The sequence below is a fragment of the Globicephala melas genome, chromosome 1 (assembly GCF_963455315.2).
Source record: "Globicephala melas chromosome 1, mGloMel1.2, whole genome shotgun sequence".
Taxonomy (NCBI): domain Eukaryota; kingdom Metazoa; phylum Chordata; class Mammalia; order Artiodactyla; family Delphinidae; genus Globicephala; species Globicephala melas.
This window is the reverse complement of record NC_083314.1, coordinates 3752737-3766653: the sequence shown is the minus strand read 5'-3', so window position 1 is coordinate 3766653 and position 13917 is coordinate 3752737.

Sequence of the window (13917 nt, the reverse complement as noted above, 5' to 3'; positions counted from 1 at the left end):
CAACTGAGAAGTGTCTACTTTGCTGCCTGGTCCTTGGCCACGCCCTGTCAGAGACCACAGCAAAGGCTACTGGAGCCACTGGGAATGGAAAGAAAAACTATTGGCAAATATATCCCAAGGAAAGATGTAAAGGATCTGTGAAGGGGGAGAAAATGAGAAAGACTGAGAATATTAACAATAAAGTCATGGCAAAAAAAAAAAATACACATACATCCTCACATACAAATGAATAACAGACTAAAGAATAAAAACTTACTGTGGAAGAAGAAGAGAAATCAAAAAGTAGGCAAGTCCTGCGAAAATTTTATTGGTTTTGTTTGGTGAGGAAAGAAACACATATTAATATATTTTATAATAAATCTTGGCAAGACATTTTTTAGTAATAAAAAGAGTTCAAGCCCTAAAAAATCAACATGTGCTAGGTATTTTATAATTAATAATTCAGTACATTAATAAAGAATATACAACCAAGCATCATCTCAATTTCTTCCTTATTCAATTTTCCCTTCTCAATGTCCCACATTTAACACACTCACACCTGGACTGAATCGCACGTACTTTTTTTCTCTCTCTAAATCTACCGAAAGTATCATCCTTCACAAAAGTGTCTTAGGTTGTTGTTTTTTTATTGTGGTAAAAATACACATAACATGCAATCTATCCTCAGCAAAAATTTAAGTGTATAGTATTGTTACCTACATGCACATTGGTGTACAGCAAAGCTCTAGAACATTTTCGGCTTAATGACTGACACTCTACCCATTAAACAATAACACCCATTTACTTCCACCCCAGCTGCTGGCAGCCATGTTTCTACTTCCTGCTTTCAAGTTTGACTACTTCAGATGCCTCACATAAGCAAAATCACACAGTGTCTGTCCTTCTGTGACTGGCTTATTTCATTTAACATAGTTTTCTCAAGGTTCATCCATGTTGCAGCATATGACAGGATTTTCTTCTTTTTTAAGACTGAATAATATTTCGTTGTATGTGTATATCACACTTTCTTTATCCATTTATCTATCTTTGGACATTTGGTTGTTTCTATGTCTTGGATATTGTGAATAATCCTGCAATGAACATGAGAGTGCAGATATCTCTTTGAGATACTGTTGAATACCTTAAGATAAATACCCAGAAGTTGTGTTGTGGGATCATGTGGTAGTTCATATTTTATTTTTTTGAGGAACCTCTATACTATTTTTCATATCAACTGCACCATTTTACATTCCTACAAACAATGTATAAAGCTTCCAATTTCTCCACATCCTTGCCGACACTGTTTTTCTTTCTTTTTTTTTTCTTTTTCTTTTTTTTTATTAATGGCCATCCTAGTAAGTGTGAGATAAAAACTCATTGTGGATTTGATTTTTATTTCCCTAATGATTGGTGATGTTGAACATCTTTTTCATATATTTGTTGACCATTTGTATATCTTCTTGGGAGAAGTATCTATTCAAGTTTTTTGCCCATTTTTGAATTGGGTTGTTTGTGTTTTTGTTGTTGAGTTTTAGAAATTTTCTATATATTTTGGATATTAATCCTTATCACATATATGATTTACAAATATTTTCTCCCATTCTGTGGATTGACTTTTTACTTCTTTGATAGTGTCTTTTGATGCACTAATTTTTCTAATTTTCATGAAGACCAATTAGTCTAATTTTTCTTTTGTTAATAGAGAAAGCCCATGTATTAGAGTCCATATATTCTATTGATCTAAAATGATACAGAATCCAAATATTCCATTGGTCTATATATCTGTCTTTATGCCAGTACCACACTGTTTTGATAACTGTAATTTGGTATTTAGTTTTGAGAGCAGAAATTGGGAGTCCTCTGATTTTATTCTTTTTCAGCATTGTTTTGGCTATTTGAGGTCCCTTGAGATCTCATATACATTTTAATATGGGTTTTTCTATTTCTGCAAAAACCATCATTGGGATTTTAATAAGAATTGAATTAAATTTGTAGATCTTTGGGTAGAATTGACATCTTAACAATAGTAAGTCTTCCAATTCATGCACATGAGATGTCTTTCCACTTATTTATATCTTTAATTTTTTTCATAAATGTTTGTTTCCATTGCACAAGCCTCTTTCACCTCATTGGTTAAGGCAATTCCTAAGTATTTTATTCTTTTTGATGCTATTGTAAATGAGACTGTTTCCTTAACTTCCTTTTTGGACTGTTCATTTTTAGTGTATAGAAAGACAATTTATTTTTGTATGTTGATTTCATGTCTTACAACTTTACTGAATTTGCTTATTAGTTCCAAGTTTTTTTTCTGTGGGGTCTTTAGGGTTTGCTTACATATGAGACCATCTACAAACAGAGATAATTTTACTTCTTTCTTTCAGATTTGGATGACTTATATTCATTTTTCTTGCCTAATTTCTGTATCTAGGACTTCCAGTACTATGTTGAATAGAAGTGGTAAGGGTGGACATCTTTGCCTTGTTCCTGATCATAGAGAAAAGGCTTTCAGTTTTCAACATTAAGTATGGTTTAGCTGTGGGTTTGTTACATATGGCCTTTATTAAACTGAGGTAATTTCCTTCTATTCCTAGTTTATTGAGTGTTTTTATCATAAAAGGAAACTGAATTTGGTTGAATGATTTTTCTGTACAGTATCTGTTGAGATGATTATATGATTTCTGTTCTTCATTTTGTTAATGTGGTATGTCACTTTTATTGATTTGCATATGTTGAACAATCCTTGCATTCCAGAGAAATCCCACTTGATCATGTTGTATGATCCTTTTTGTGTGCTATTGAATTCAGTTTGAAACTATATGGTGGAGAATTTTTGCATCTATATTCATCAGGGATATTAGCCTATATTTTTCTTGCAGTATCCTTGTCTGACTTCGGTATCAGGGTGATGCTGGCTTCATAAAATGAGTTTGGGAATGTTCCCTTCCTCTAATTTTTTGGAAGCATTTGAGAAGGATTGGTATTAATTCTTCTTTAAATATTTGGTGGAATTCATGTGTGAAGCCATCTGGTCCTGGGATTTTTGCTGTTGTTGGCAGGATTTTGATTACTGGTTCAATCTCCTTATTAGCTATAGGTTAATTAATATTTTCTGTTTCTTCATGATTCAGTTGAGTAGGTTGTATGTTTCTAGGAATTTATCCATTTCTTCTATGTTGTCCAATTTGTTGGTATATAATTGTTTATAGTAGTCTCTTAGGATCCTTTGTATTTCTGTGGTATCAGTTGTAATGATTCCTCTTTCATTTATAATTTTATGTATTTGAGTCCTTTCTCTTTTTGTCTTGGTAAGTCTAGCTAAAGATTTGTCAATTTATTTGTCTTTTCAAAAAAACAGCTTTTAGTTCAATATCAAAAAATCAAACAACCCAATCTAAAAATGGGCAGAAGACCTAAATAGACATTTCTCCAAAGAAGATATACAGATTGCCAACAAACACATGAAAGGATGCTCAACATCATTAATCATTAGAGAAATGCAAATCAAAACTACAATGAGGTATCACCTCACACCAGTCAGAATGGCCATCATCAAAAAATCTACAAACAATAAATACTGGAGAGGGTGTGGAGAAAAGGGAACCCTCTTGTACTGTTGGTGGGAATGTAAATTGATAAAGCTACTATGGAGAACAGTAAGGATGTTCCTTAAAAAACCAAAAATAGAGCTACCATACAACCCAGCAATCCCACTACTGGGCATAAACACAGAGAAAACCATAATTCAAAAAGAGTCATGTACCACAATGTTCATTGCAGCTCTATTTACAATAGACAGGACATGGAAGCAACCTAAGTGTCCATTGACAGATGAAAGGGTAAAGAAGATGTGGCACATATATACAATGGAATATTGCTCAGTCATAAAAAGAAACTAAATTGAGTTATTTGTAGTGAGGTGGATGGACCTAGAGTCTGTCATACAGAGTGAAATAAGTCAGAAAGATGAAAACAAATACTGTATGCTAACACAAATATATGGAATCTAAAAAAAAAGAAAAAAGGTTCTGCAGAACCTAGGGGCAGGACAGGAATAAAGATGCAGATGTAGAGAATGGACTTGAGGACATGGGGAAGGGGAAGTGTAAGCTGGGACGAAGTGAGAGAGTGGCATGGACATATATACACTACCAAATATAAAATTGATAGCTAGTGGGAAGCAGCCACATAGCACAGGGTGATCAGCTCAGTGCTTTGTGACCACCTAGAGCAGTGGGATAGGGAAGGTGGGAGGGAGACGTAGAGGGAGGAGATATAGGGAGATATATATATATATATATGATTCAGTTTGTTATAAAGCAGAAACTAACACACCATTGTAAAGCAATTATACTTCAATAAAGATGTTAAAAAAGTAAACAAAATATAAAAAATTAATAAAGTTTGAAATAAAAATAAAGCAGATCTAATTTTTAAAAAAACAGCTTTTAGTTTTGTTGGTCTTTTCTGTTGTTTTTTATTCTCTATTTCATTTATTTCTGCTTTGATCTTTGTTATTTCCTTCCTTCTGCTAATTTTGGGCTTAGTTTGTTCTTTTTATAGTTCCTTGAGATGTAAAGTTAGGTTGTTTATTTGAAATCTTTCTCTTTTTTAAAAAATGTAAGCATTTATTTCTGTAAACTTCCCTCTTAAGACTCTTTTGCTGCATCTTATAAGTTTTGGTATCTTGTGTTTCCATTTTCATTTATTTCAAGGTATTTTTAAATTTCCCTTTTGATTTCTTCTTTGAACCATTGGATGTTCAGGAGTGTGTTGTTTAATTTCCACATATTTGTGAATTTTCCAGATTTTCTTCTGCTCTTGATTTCTAGTTTCATTCTGTTGTGGTCAGAAAGGATAGTTGGTATGATTTCAGTCTTACATAGTTTAGGGCTTGTTTTGTGACCTAACATGTGATCTATCCTAGAGAATGTTTTATGTGCACTTGAGAAGAATGAGCATTCTACTGCTATTGGGTGGAATGTTCTGTATATGTTAGGTCCATTTGATCTATAGTGTTGCTCAAGTTCTCTGTTTCCTTATTGATCTTCTTTTTGGATGTTCTGTGCATTATTGAAAATGGGGTATTGAAATTTCCTGTTAATTTTTGTTGCTGTCCATTTCCCCCTTCAATTCCATTAATGTTTGCTTCATATATTTGGGTGCTTTGATCATGGGTGCATATGTATTTATATTTGTTACATATTCCTGATGAATTTACTCTTTTATCATTATATAATGTTTTTCTTTGTTTCTTGTGATCATTTTTGACCTAAAGTCTATTTTGTCTGATATAAGTATGGCCACCTCTGCTCTCTTTTGGTTACTATTTGCATGGAATATGTTTTTTCCTTACTTTTATTCTCAGCCTGTGTGTGTCCTTTTGTCTAAAGTGAATCTCTTGCAGACAGTGCAGCATCAGAATCACCAAGTGTGCCTGTTAAACAAGCAGATTCTTGGATTTCGTCCCAGACCTACTGAATTAAACTCTCTATGATGGTATTGTCATATTCACATTTTTAAGAAGATAAATTTAAAACCCAGTATTCCCATTTCTTCCTGGAATTTAAGATTAACTGTGTCCACCAGAAGGAGTTTTGTGGATTATCTGGGAAATTGTGTACTGTAACTAATTTAAGATTGGAGTTTGTTATTTAAACTTTCCCATTGCCTTATTAGAGGTTGGATTCCGGTAGCTGGATGATTCTTTGTTTGCCAAGCAAAGTGACGGATGTGGGAATATCCATTTTGTAGATAGAAGCTGATGCTGGATTTAGTTATTCTTTTTTTCCCCCCAGGGGTTATATAAGGGAGTGTGCAGGGAAAGAGAGAAAAGAAGACAATGTAAGAAAGAAAACTTCATGAGGAAAGAGACTAGGTGGCTGGTTTCCATGTTTTTGAGGTTGGCGAAGCATGACTGCTTGAAAGAATGGCTGGAGAGACCTTGGGGGAGAGACAGGAGCAAAAGAAAATTTTCAAGTGAAATGCTACATGCTAGGGCATGAACAATCCCTTTGACCCCATCAATGTTCAGGAAAAGTATAAAACCCGTAATATGCTTGGAGAGATGAGCTTGGAGAGATGAGCTCTCTTGAGAAAGCCTATGATGGCATGAGATTGACTCCAGGTCCTCGCGACTCAGAATAGAGTGCACTTGCCTGCATGAACAGCTGTACATCCTGCACAATGATGAATGTAGAGTAGCTCCTAGGATATTTCACACACCCACCAATCCTCCCAGATCTCCAGGCCCTCTATATTGTTTTGTGTTGTTATTAGATGGGAGGAGAAGGAGGCAATTGTGGGGGCTGGATGACATAAGGGGATTGAGATGGAGAGAGCTGGACAAAATCTGAGAGTCAAGATTCTGGTGGGGAGAATGGGTGTCAGTAGTGGCAGGTAGATGTAGAGAAATGTAGAACTCAACAGGATTTCAGGTATGTTATTTTGATTTAACCTTGGTTTCTGCATAGGATGACAACTGTGAGAATGAAAGAGGGAGCTCTCAGTAGTCTACCAGGAAAACAGGTATAAACTGAGTCTGTGTGTCTGGCAGGAACTAGCCAGGATATATGCTCAGTCTCCTTCTGCAGGACTGTTAACATCTGGGTCTCCCCTTTGTCCTCAGAGGACTGTTTCTTCTCAGTGTCCGCAGTCTTTTTTTCCCTTGAATTCTCCTTAAGTTTCTTTCTTTTTTTTTTTTTTTAAGAACTCTATCATGTTTTCTTTTCATATCCATTGAGTTCTCAGGTCAGTTCTACCTCTTTATTGTCTCTCTTTCTATCCTCTTGTCTCTTTTCCTGCTATAGATAAGGACCTACTTATCACCCACTTGGATTCCAACAATAGCCTCCTAACAGATGCCTTGGTGTCCAGTTTGGTCCCCCTTTCTAATCCACTGGAGGCACTCTGATCAATACATGTGCAGTTCTCATTATTTCACTTTACTGCTTACAGCTGCTCAATGGCTCCTGATCCATTTCAGCTAAAGAACAAACTTCTTAGCATGGCCTCGAAGGCCCTTCCTAAGCCACCCTTCTAGCCTCTCCAACAGCAATTTAAGCCTTCTCCTAAATGCAATTCTCTAGCTTTCTACATCTCCTTGTCTTTGTGGGTACTCTTTTTCTAGCAGGAAAATAGATTCTAAGAAATATTCTAAGTTCTAATTCTGTGAAATTCCTGTTGAAGTGTACATGAGGATCTATTATCATATCATAATAAGAACAATTGATTACTATGAACTTTAAATTTATTAATTAATCATTAACCAATCCAGGGCCAAACACTGAGTTAGGCCTTAGGAGATGAAGATTAGTAAGACATAGCTTTTGACCTGGAGGAATCACAGTTAGGGGATGGGGAGAGACCAATAGACTACGTCCTACAACATAGGAAGTGTTATGATAGAGCTATAAAATCACCTATGTGGTAATGGCCACCTTTCCTAGGGGAGTTGAGTAAGACTTCACAAGTGAAACAAACCTTTAACCCTAGTGAAACCGAGCTGGACCCTGTGGAGCTCCTGGGCATGGAAGCCTTTCTGTACCCCATTTTCTTGTTTGTAGGGAATGGACCCCAGATTCCATGACCTTCCCTGAGTTCCAAAGGGCATATTCGAAGAGTTGCTAATCAGGGAAGGGAGGGGATGCAAAGACAAGGGAGTAGCCGCCAAGAAACCACCTGAGGCTACATTAAAGGAACCAGAGAAGACCATCAAGAAGATTACCTGAGACCAGATTAAAGGAATGAAGGCCCTGCATACACCCTAATCTTATCAGCAACCCCACCCTTGAATTATTGCTATAAAACTCCTCATCGAGTCCTCCCAGTTGGGACACATAGTTTTTCAGGGCAGGAGCCCACTGAGTCCCTCTTCACCTGGCAAAGCAATAAAGCTATTCTTTCCTACTTCACCCAAAACTCTGTCTCTGAGATTCTATTTGGCACGGGTGCACAGAGGCCAAGTTTTCAGCATCACTGCCTTGAAAAACCAGTAGAATTTGCCAGATAGAGAAAGAAACTCTAGGCAAAGAGAATGGCAAGTTATTATAATAACTGGCCTTAATATTTTTCATTTGCTAATATTGCTGCTAAGACTGTTGTTTTGACTGTCTCACCATTAGCAAGGCCTTAACTTGAATGAAAGAGAGAGGTGTAGGTTACTATCGATGCAATTACTCATTTCACAGCTGGGGCGGTGAGTGGTATTGTGTTGGTGTATATATATTGCCTGAGGGTTTCTCTTTCCCTTCTGTGTGATCACAGATGATTTTGAAACTTCTTTCACGAATGGTGGGCTATCCAATGTTCAATCAGCAAAATCACAGCTCTTTCAAACTTTGCTGACTCTGATAGGGTCAGTGTGGGAAACTTCTTGCCTCTTGTGTAGACTGAATGTACATCACATTCGGTGCTGGTGGTTTTATTTGGGGTGTTTGGGCATATTTACACTTTTGCTTAGGAAAGCATCTTCCTGAACTGTGACTACAAACTGTGAATTCACTAGGAAACAGGTCTTTAGAATATTGGCAAGGTTCTCATATTCACTGTAAGCTCTATTTAAATATCTCTGGGGTTGGTCTGTGGAACACATATGTTCTTATTAATTGATTACACATTAATAAAAATGATAACAAGTTAACACTTGTGGATGCTTTTTCAGTGGAAGTGCTAGCATGATAAAACAGGCTCCATTAAACTTCTGTTCTCCTGGATTCTACAGTCACCGAAGATAAACAGCTTACTCTAAAAATGAGATAATTTCATAATAGTCTATTTAAGCTGGCTGCAGAAGTAAATTACAATGGTTTTCTGCCATTCCCCACCTCACCACCCCATACCACAATCCTTCTGTCCTTAAATCAGTTGATTTGGCTTAGTTCTTTTTCTACTATAATAATAACAATAATGATAATTATTATTATAAACTCTTATATATCACACATAATGTGCCAGGTAACATGCTGAGTATTTTCTGGTATCTAGTTATTTAATATTTACAAGAACTCTCTGTGGTAACACCATTACTCTTTTGTTCGAGGAATGAGGGAGCTAAAACACAGAGAGGTTAGTAACATGCTCAAGGTCACAGAGTCAGTAACTGATGGTGTTGGGATATGAGTCCACACAGTCTAGCTGCAGGCATGCTGCCCTTTAATACCGTGCTACACAATCTCTCTAGCCACAGTCATAGTCAATATGCTTCTCTTCACGGTGTCATAGCAGGAGTTTAATTGACTTGAGGACATAGGGAACCCCATGCCATCCAAGTACCCCCTCTTACACTGGAAGTGAGCACTTGGGTGACTGGAGGTGGGAGGAGTAAGAACATGGACTTGTCAATTACCGTAATGGCCCTGGATATATTTCCCATATCCAATGTGTGATTTAATGGCATTCAGTAACCTTGGTTGAATAAATGAATGAGGGGATGAATGATTACTATTGCACAGGATGTAAGATCTCCATTATGTCATTGGCAAGAACCTCCTTCAGGTACTCTGTGAAGTGAGTGAAGAAATTCCCTACACCAGTAACTCCCTGCAATGCCAGGATCCCACCGTCCTAGGAGGATGGAGATGGGAGAATGGGAAACAGGACAACTAGCTAGAAATAGAAGCAATTGCATTCCCTCTCGCTGATAAAATAGAGACATAACATTTTCCATGACCTCTAGATTCCTGCCTTTAGGGAATTCCCAGGCCGTCCAGTGGTTAGGACTCGTCACTTTCACTGCCATGCCTCGGGTTCAATCCCTGGTGGGGGAACTAAGATCCCACAAGCCACATGACGTGGCAAAAAAAAAAAAAAAAAAAAAGAATATATTCTTATCTTTATTTTTAGTGCTTTTCTTTCAGTGATCTTGTTTTCTTTAGGTCTAGGGTTACAATAACCATTTTGAGAAGAATTTTCCCAGTGCAACTTTTGAGCTGAAGGAAGCAGGACAAGAGAGCTGATCTCAGGTCTTTGTTGATGAATCTAGAGGTGGAACGAGACCATCTGCCCACCCTCTGCCCACTCCTGAATCCCGCTATCACCAGAGAAAAGCACATGACTGACGTCATCTCATTTTAAAAGGATGGCAACGTACTATATCTCATTTTGACACTCAACGCTGTTGGCAATCCTATTACACTTCCATAGCATAGCCATCTTCATACTTTCTAAAATGATCATTTCCCCCCTTGTTTTGTCTTGCTAAGTCTCCTAAAATTTCTCATTCAGCCAATCATTTTCCTCCTATTTATTAAAACAAACAACAGCAGTGGCAGTAAATCAGACAGGAACTTTCTCATCTTCCTAGCGCTAAATCTACCCACCCATTTGTATGTCAGTCCCACTGCCATATTCCTGTTCATGCAAGAGTCCCTAATTTTATCTAAGACCAACTCTTCTGCGTTAATCAGAATCCTATGTTTCTTGCTCTCTCAGGGACTTGGCTTCTGCCATAGTTTTCTTCTATTCTGCATCACAATCTTTTCCTCTTCAGTGGAATTTCAGTCAGTGTATGAATATGCTCTAACGTGTCCTGTCCCAAACAAAGAACACATGTTTGATACACACTGAAACCAAGCAGGACCCCGTGGGGCTCCTGGGCATGGAAGCCTGTTTGTGTCCCCTGTTTCTTGTTTGTAGGAAATAGGCTTCAACCTCCATGACCTGCCCCAAATTCCAAAGGGTAGGTTCAAACAGTTGCTAATCAGGGAAGGGAGGGGATGCAGAGACAGGTATAGCAGCCAAAAAACATTAGTGCAGCCTTGGGGCAGGGTCCTGGTTCCACCTCAAGGGATATGCATAACAATATCTTTGAGCTCTTCTGCAAAACTAAAACCCCCAACAAATGGAAGATATTAACTACTTGATGAAGCATTTTTCATTCCAGAGAGAAGATCACAGTTTGATAACTTTGAGAACCACAGAAGCTCATCAAGAGACAGCCTGGGGCCAGATTAAAGAAATGTAGGCCCTACACACACCCTGATCCTTATCAGCAGCCCCAAATTTGAACCACTGTTATAAAACCCCTCACCAAATCCCCCCAGGTTGGGACACACAGTGTTTGAGGGCACAAGCCTTCTGTGTGCCCCTTTCCCTGACAAAGCAATAAAGCTATTCTTTCCTGCTTTACCCAAAACTCTGTCTCCGTGATTTGATTAGGCACCAGTGCATAGATGTGAGTTTTCCGCATCAACATCTCCCTCAAGCTGCATTTCCATGTCTCTGGTGGTGTTTGCAGTCTTAGGGTTATCTGGAGCTGGTATCTCTCCCTTGCTCACCACACATTCTCCCCTTAAACTCCTCCTCCTCATGCCTGAATCTAACAGTCCCACCTCTGTATTATTTCACTGGAACTCCCAGCAGCGTTCAAGAGAGGTGATTACCCTCTCCTTTTTAAAAGCAATACCGAATGGGTCTATCTGTTAGCTAGTGCTTCCCAAAGCATCACACCAAAACTCAGTGGCTTAAAATAACAATTTATTGTTGCTCGTGAGTCTATGGGTCTTCTGGGCAGTTTATATGGTCTCTTCTTTTCTCACTCAAGTGTGATGGTCAAGTGCAGGTAATGTGGTTCTGCTGATCTAGGCTAGGTTCTTACATGCAGTGGGTTGGCTGGTTCTAGGATGGCCTCAGCTGCAAATTTCAACACTGGCAGCTTTGCATACTCTGGCCAGCTCTATTCTAGCTCAGTCCCTCTGTAAGGTAATAAGGCTGATTTACTGGTGGCAATTTTTGATTCTGTGTGTGTCTGTGTGCTAATATAGAGGAAGAGAACCTGAAATATTTTTATCCCTCTACATTTCTGTGAATGGCATGGTTTTGTTTTCAGATACAACGGAAATGAGTAAGAACTTAATGGAGTCATTTTTCATGTTGCAAAGGAGCAAAACAAAAATAAAGGAGGATTCAAAGCACCCTTAGGTTATTCCATTTCTGTGTGAAGACCTGTGGGAACAGAAAAAGCAGTTTAGGATAAGGGCATGTGCAAAAAGGTCAACTTTTTTTGTGACTGAGAAAGCTATCAGAGATAATCGAGTTATCTCTGAAATATGTAAAACCTTCTTCATATGTAAATAAAATAAACCCTAGTGGCTCTACCTTCTGTGAGAGTGTAAGAGTTCTTGAACAATGACTCATTCAGTTAGGCAAAGACATGAAACCATATTTGAATGTAAAACTATGTGAGTTACAGAGAATCTAGGAAGCTGGGTATCAGTACACACTACTGCCAATATAGCATGTAGGGTAGATATGGGGTCAAGGAAAAGTTAACAAATACTACAGAGGTAGACGAGAAAATGCCAAGTAGTGGGTACTGCTCTTTGAGATTGGTTTGATTTGATTGGTGGAATTAAATGTTGAAGGCCTATAGGGATCATTTAGTTCAATACCATTTTGTCTATTAAGCCATTAGAAAAGAATCTGAAGCCCAACAGGACATAGAGAGGACATAGACAGGACATAGAGAGCTTGGGGCACAGCCAGGACCAGACTCACCCAATCTTCATGCTTGTCTTCTGGCTGTGGGCGCTACTTTACTGCTGAGAAAACTCTTGTACTGATTTTAGTGTGTTTCCGTCGTGCTTAAGGCTTAAAAAATTATCCTATCTCCTCTGCAGGAATTTATTAACTTGGTGTTCTGGACACTATATGAGCTTTTTACATCCAGAAAATTGACATCTTGATGGTTTTCATGGGACAGGGTATTTAAGATATTTTTCGTGAGATTAGATATTCAAGGCAAATCACAAGTCTGTGTTTTTCAAAGTGATCTTTTCACATGAATGACTTTTCAAATACACTGTTTTCCTCATTGTTTTACATGTCTTGATCTGTAGGATAGAGTAACTGAATTCTCCAAATCTGTGTTGAGCTGGAACTCCTCCATGGCTACCCTCATTTTATAGAGGTAACTTTACTTGATGCCTTCACATCCTCCTCCAATCTTCTCCTCCCCCTGAGAAAATGAGGGGCAGTGTCCTAGGAAAGGTTGATACCTTTCCTAATTAATTGGGGAATCAGTTGTCTTTCCGGTAAATGGAGAAATCTACCACATGAAACCAGTAAGCTAAACTGTTTGGTTTTCTTGGCCCCCAAAGTTGGGAAAACAAATGGAATTCAAATTTTCTTCTATTAACCTAATGTGAATGTACGATTGAATATTTCTGAGATCTAAAACTATGGTAAAATTTTAACTTTGTCTGTTAAAAGGAAACAGTGATGCTAGTAATCTAAAACAATGATCAGTTAGAATCATTACAGTTTGTATTTGGAATTGAGTATACAAATAATTTGGTAACAATGAAAATTTCCTAATTAAATTTTGTTTGCAATGGAATTAAAATTTGTCTGTATATATTATTGGAAGATCAGAGTACCTAGGATTCTTAATGATATAAATGTAGAAACTTTTCAGAGAGGCAGCAGGGTCAGTACTGAAGCCTGGGGACATTGGAGTCATATTTCCAGATTGAAGCCCCAAATTGTCAGAGTTTCTCAAGCAACTCTAGGCAAGTTTCCTAATCTCTGTTTCCCATTTTGTAAAATGGGGATGCTAATACTACCCACCACAATGGGATCAAGATAATCTATACATTGCACTTGAAGTACCTGGTACTTAACAAGAAATTAGCTGTGACTGTCTAGGCAATTGGGCTAATGGCACACTGTTTTAGTCCATTCGAGTTGGGGGGGGGGGCTCCTGTAACAAAGCAGCACAGACTGGGTGGCTTATAAATAACAGAAACTTGTTTTTCATAGTCCTAGAGGCTAGAAGTCTGAGACGAAGGTGCCAATGTGGTCAGGTTTTGATGCAGGCCCTCTTCCAAGCACGGGCAGAGGGCTTATTGGATCCTAACCTGGCAGAAAGAGGGTGAGCGCCCTCTGGCTTCCTTCGATAGGGCACTAATGAATCCCATTCACAAGGGTGCCACCCTCATGACT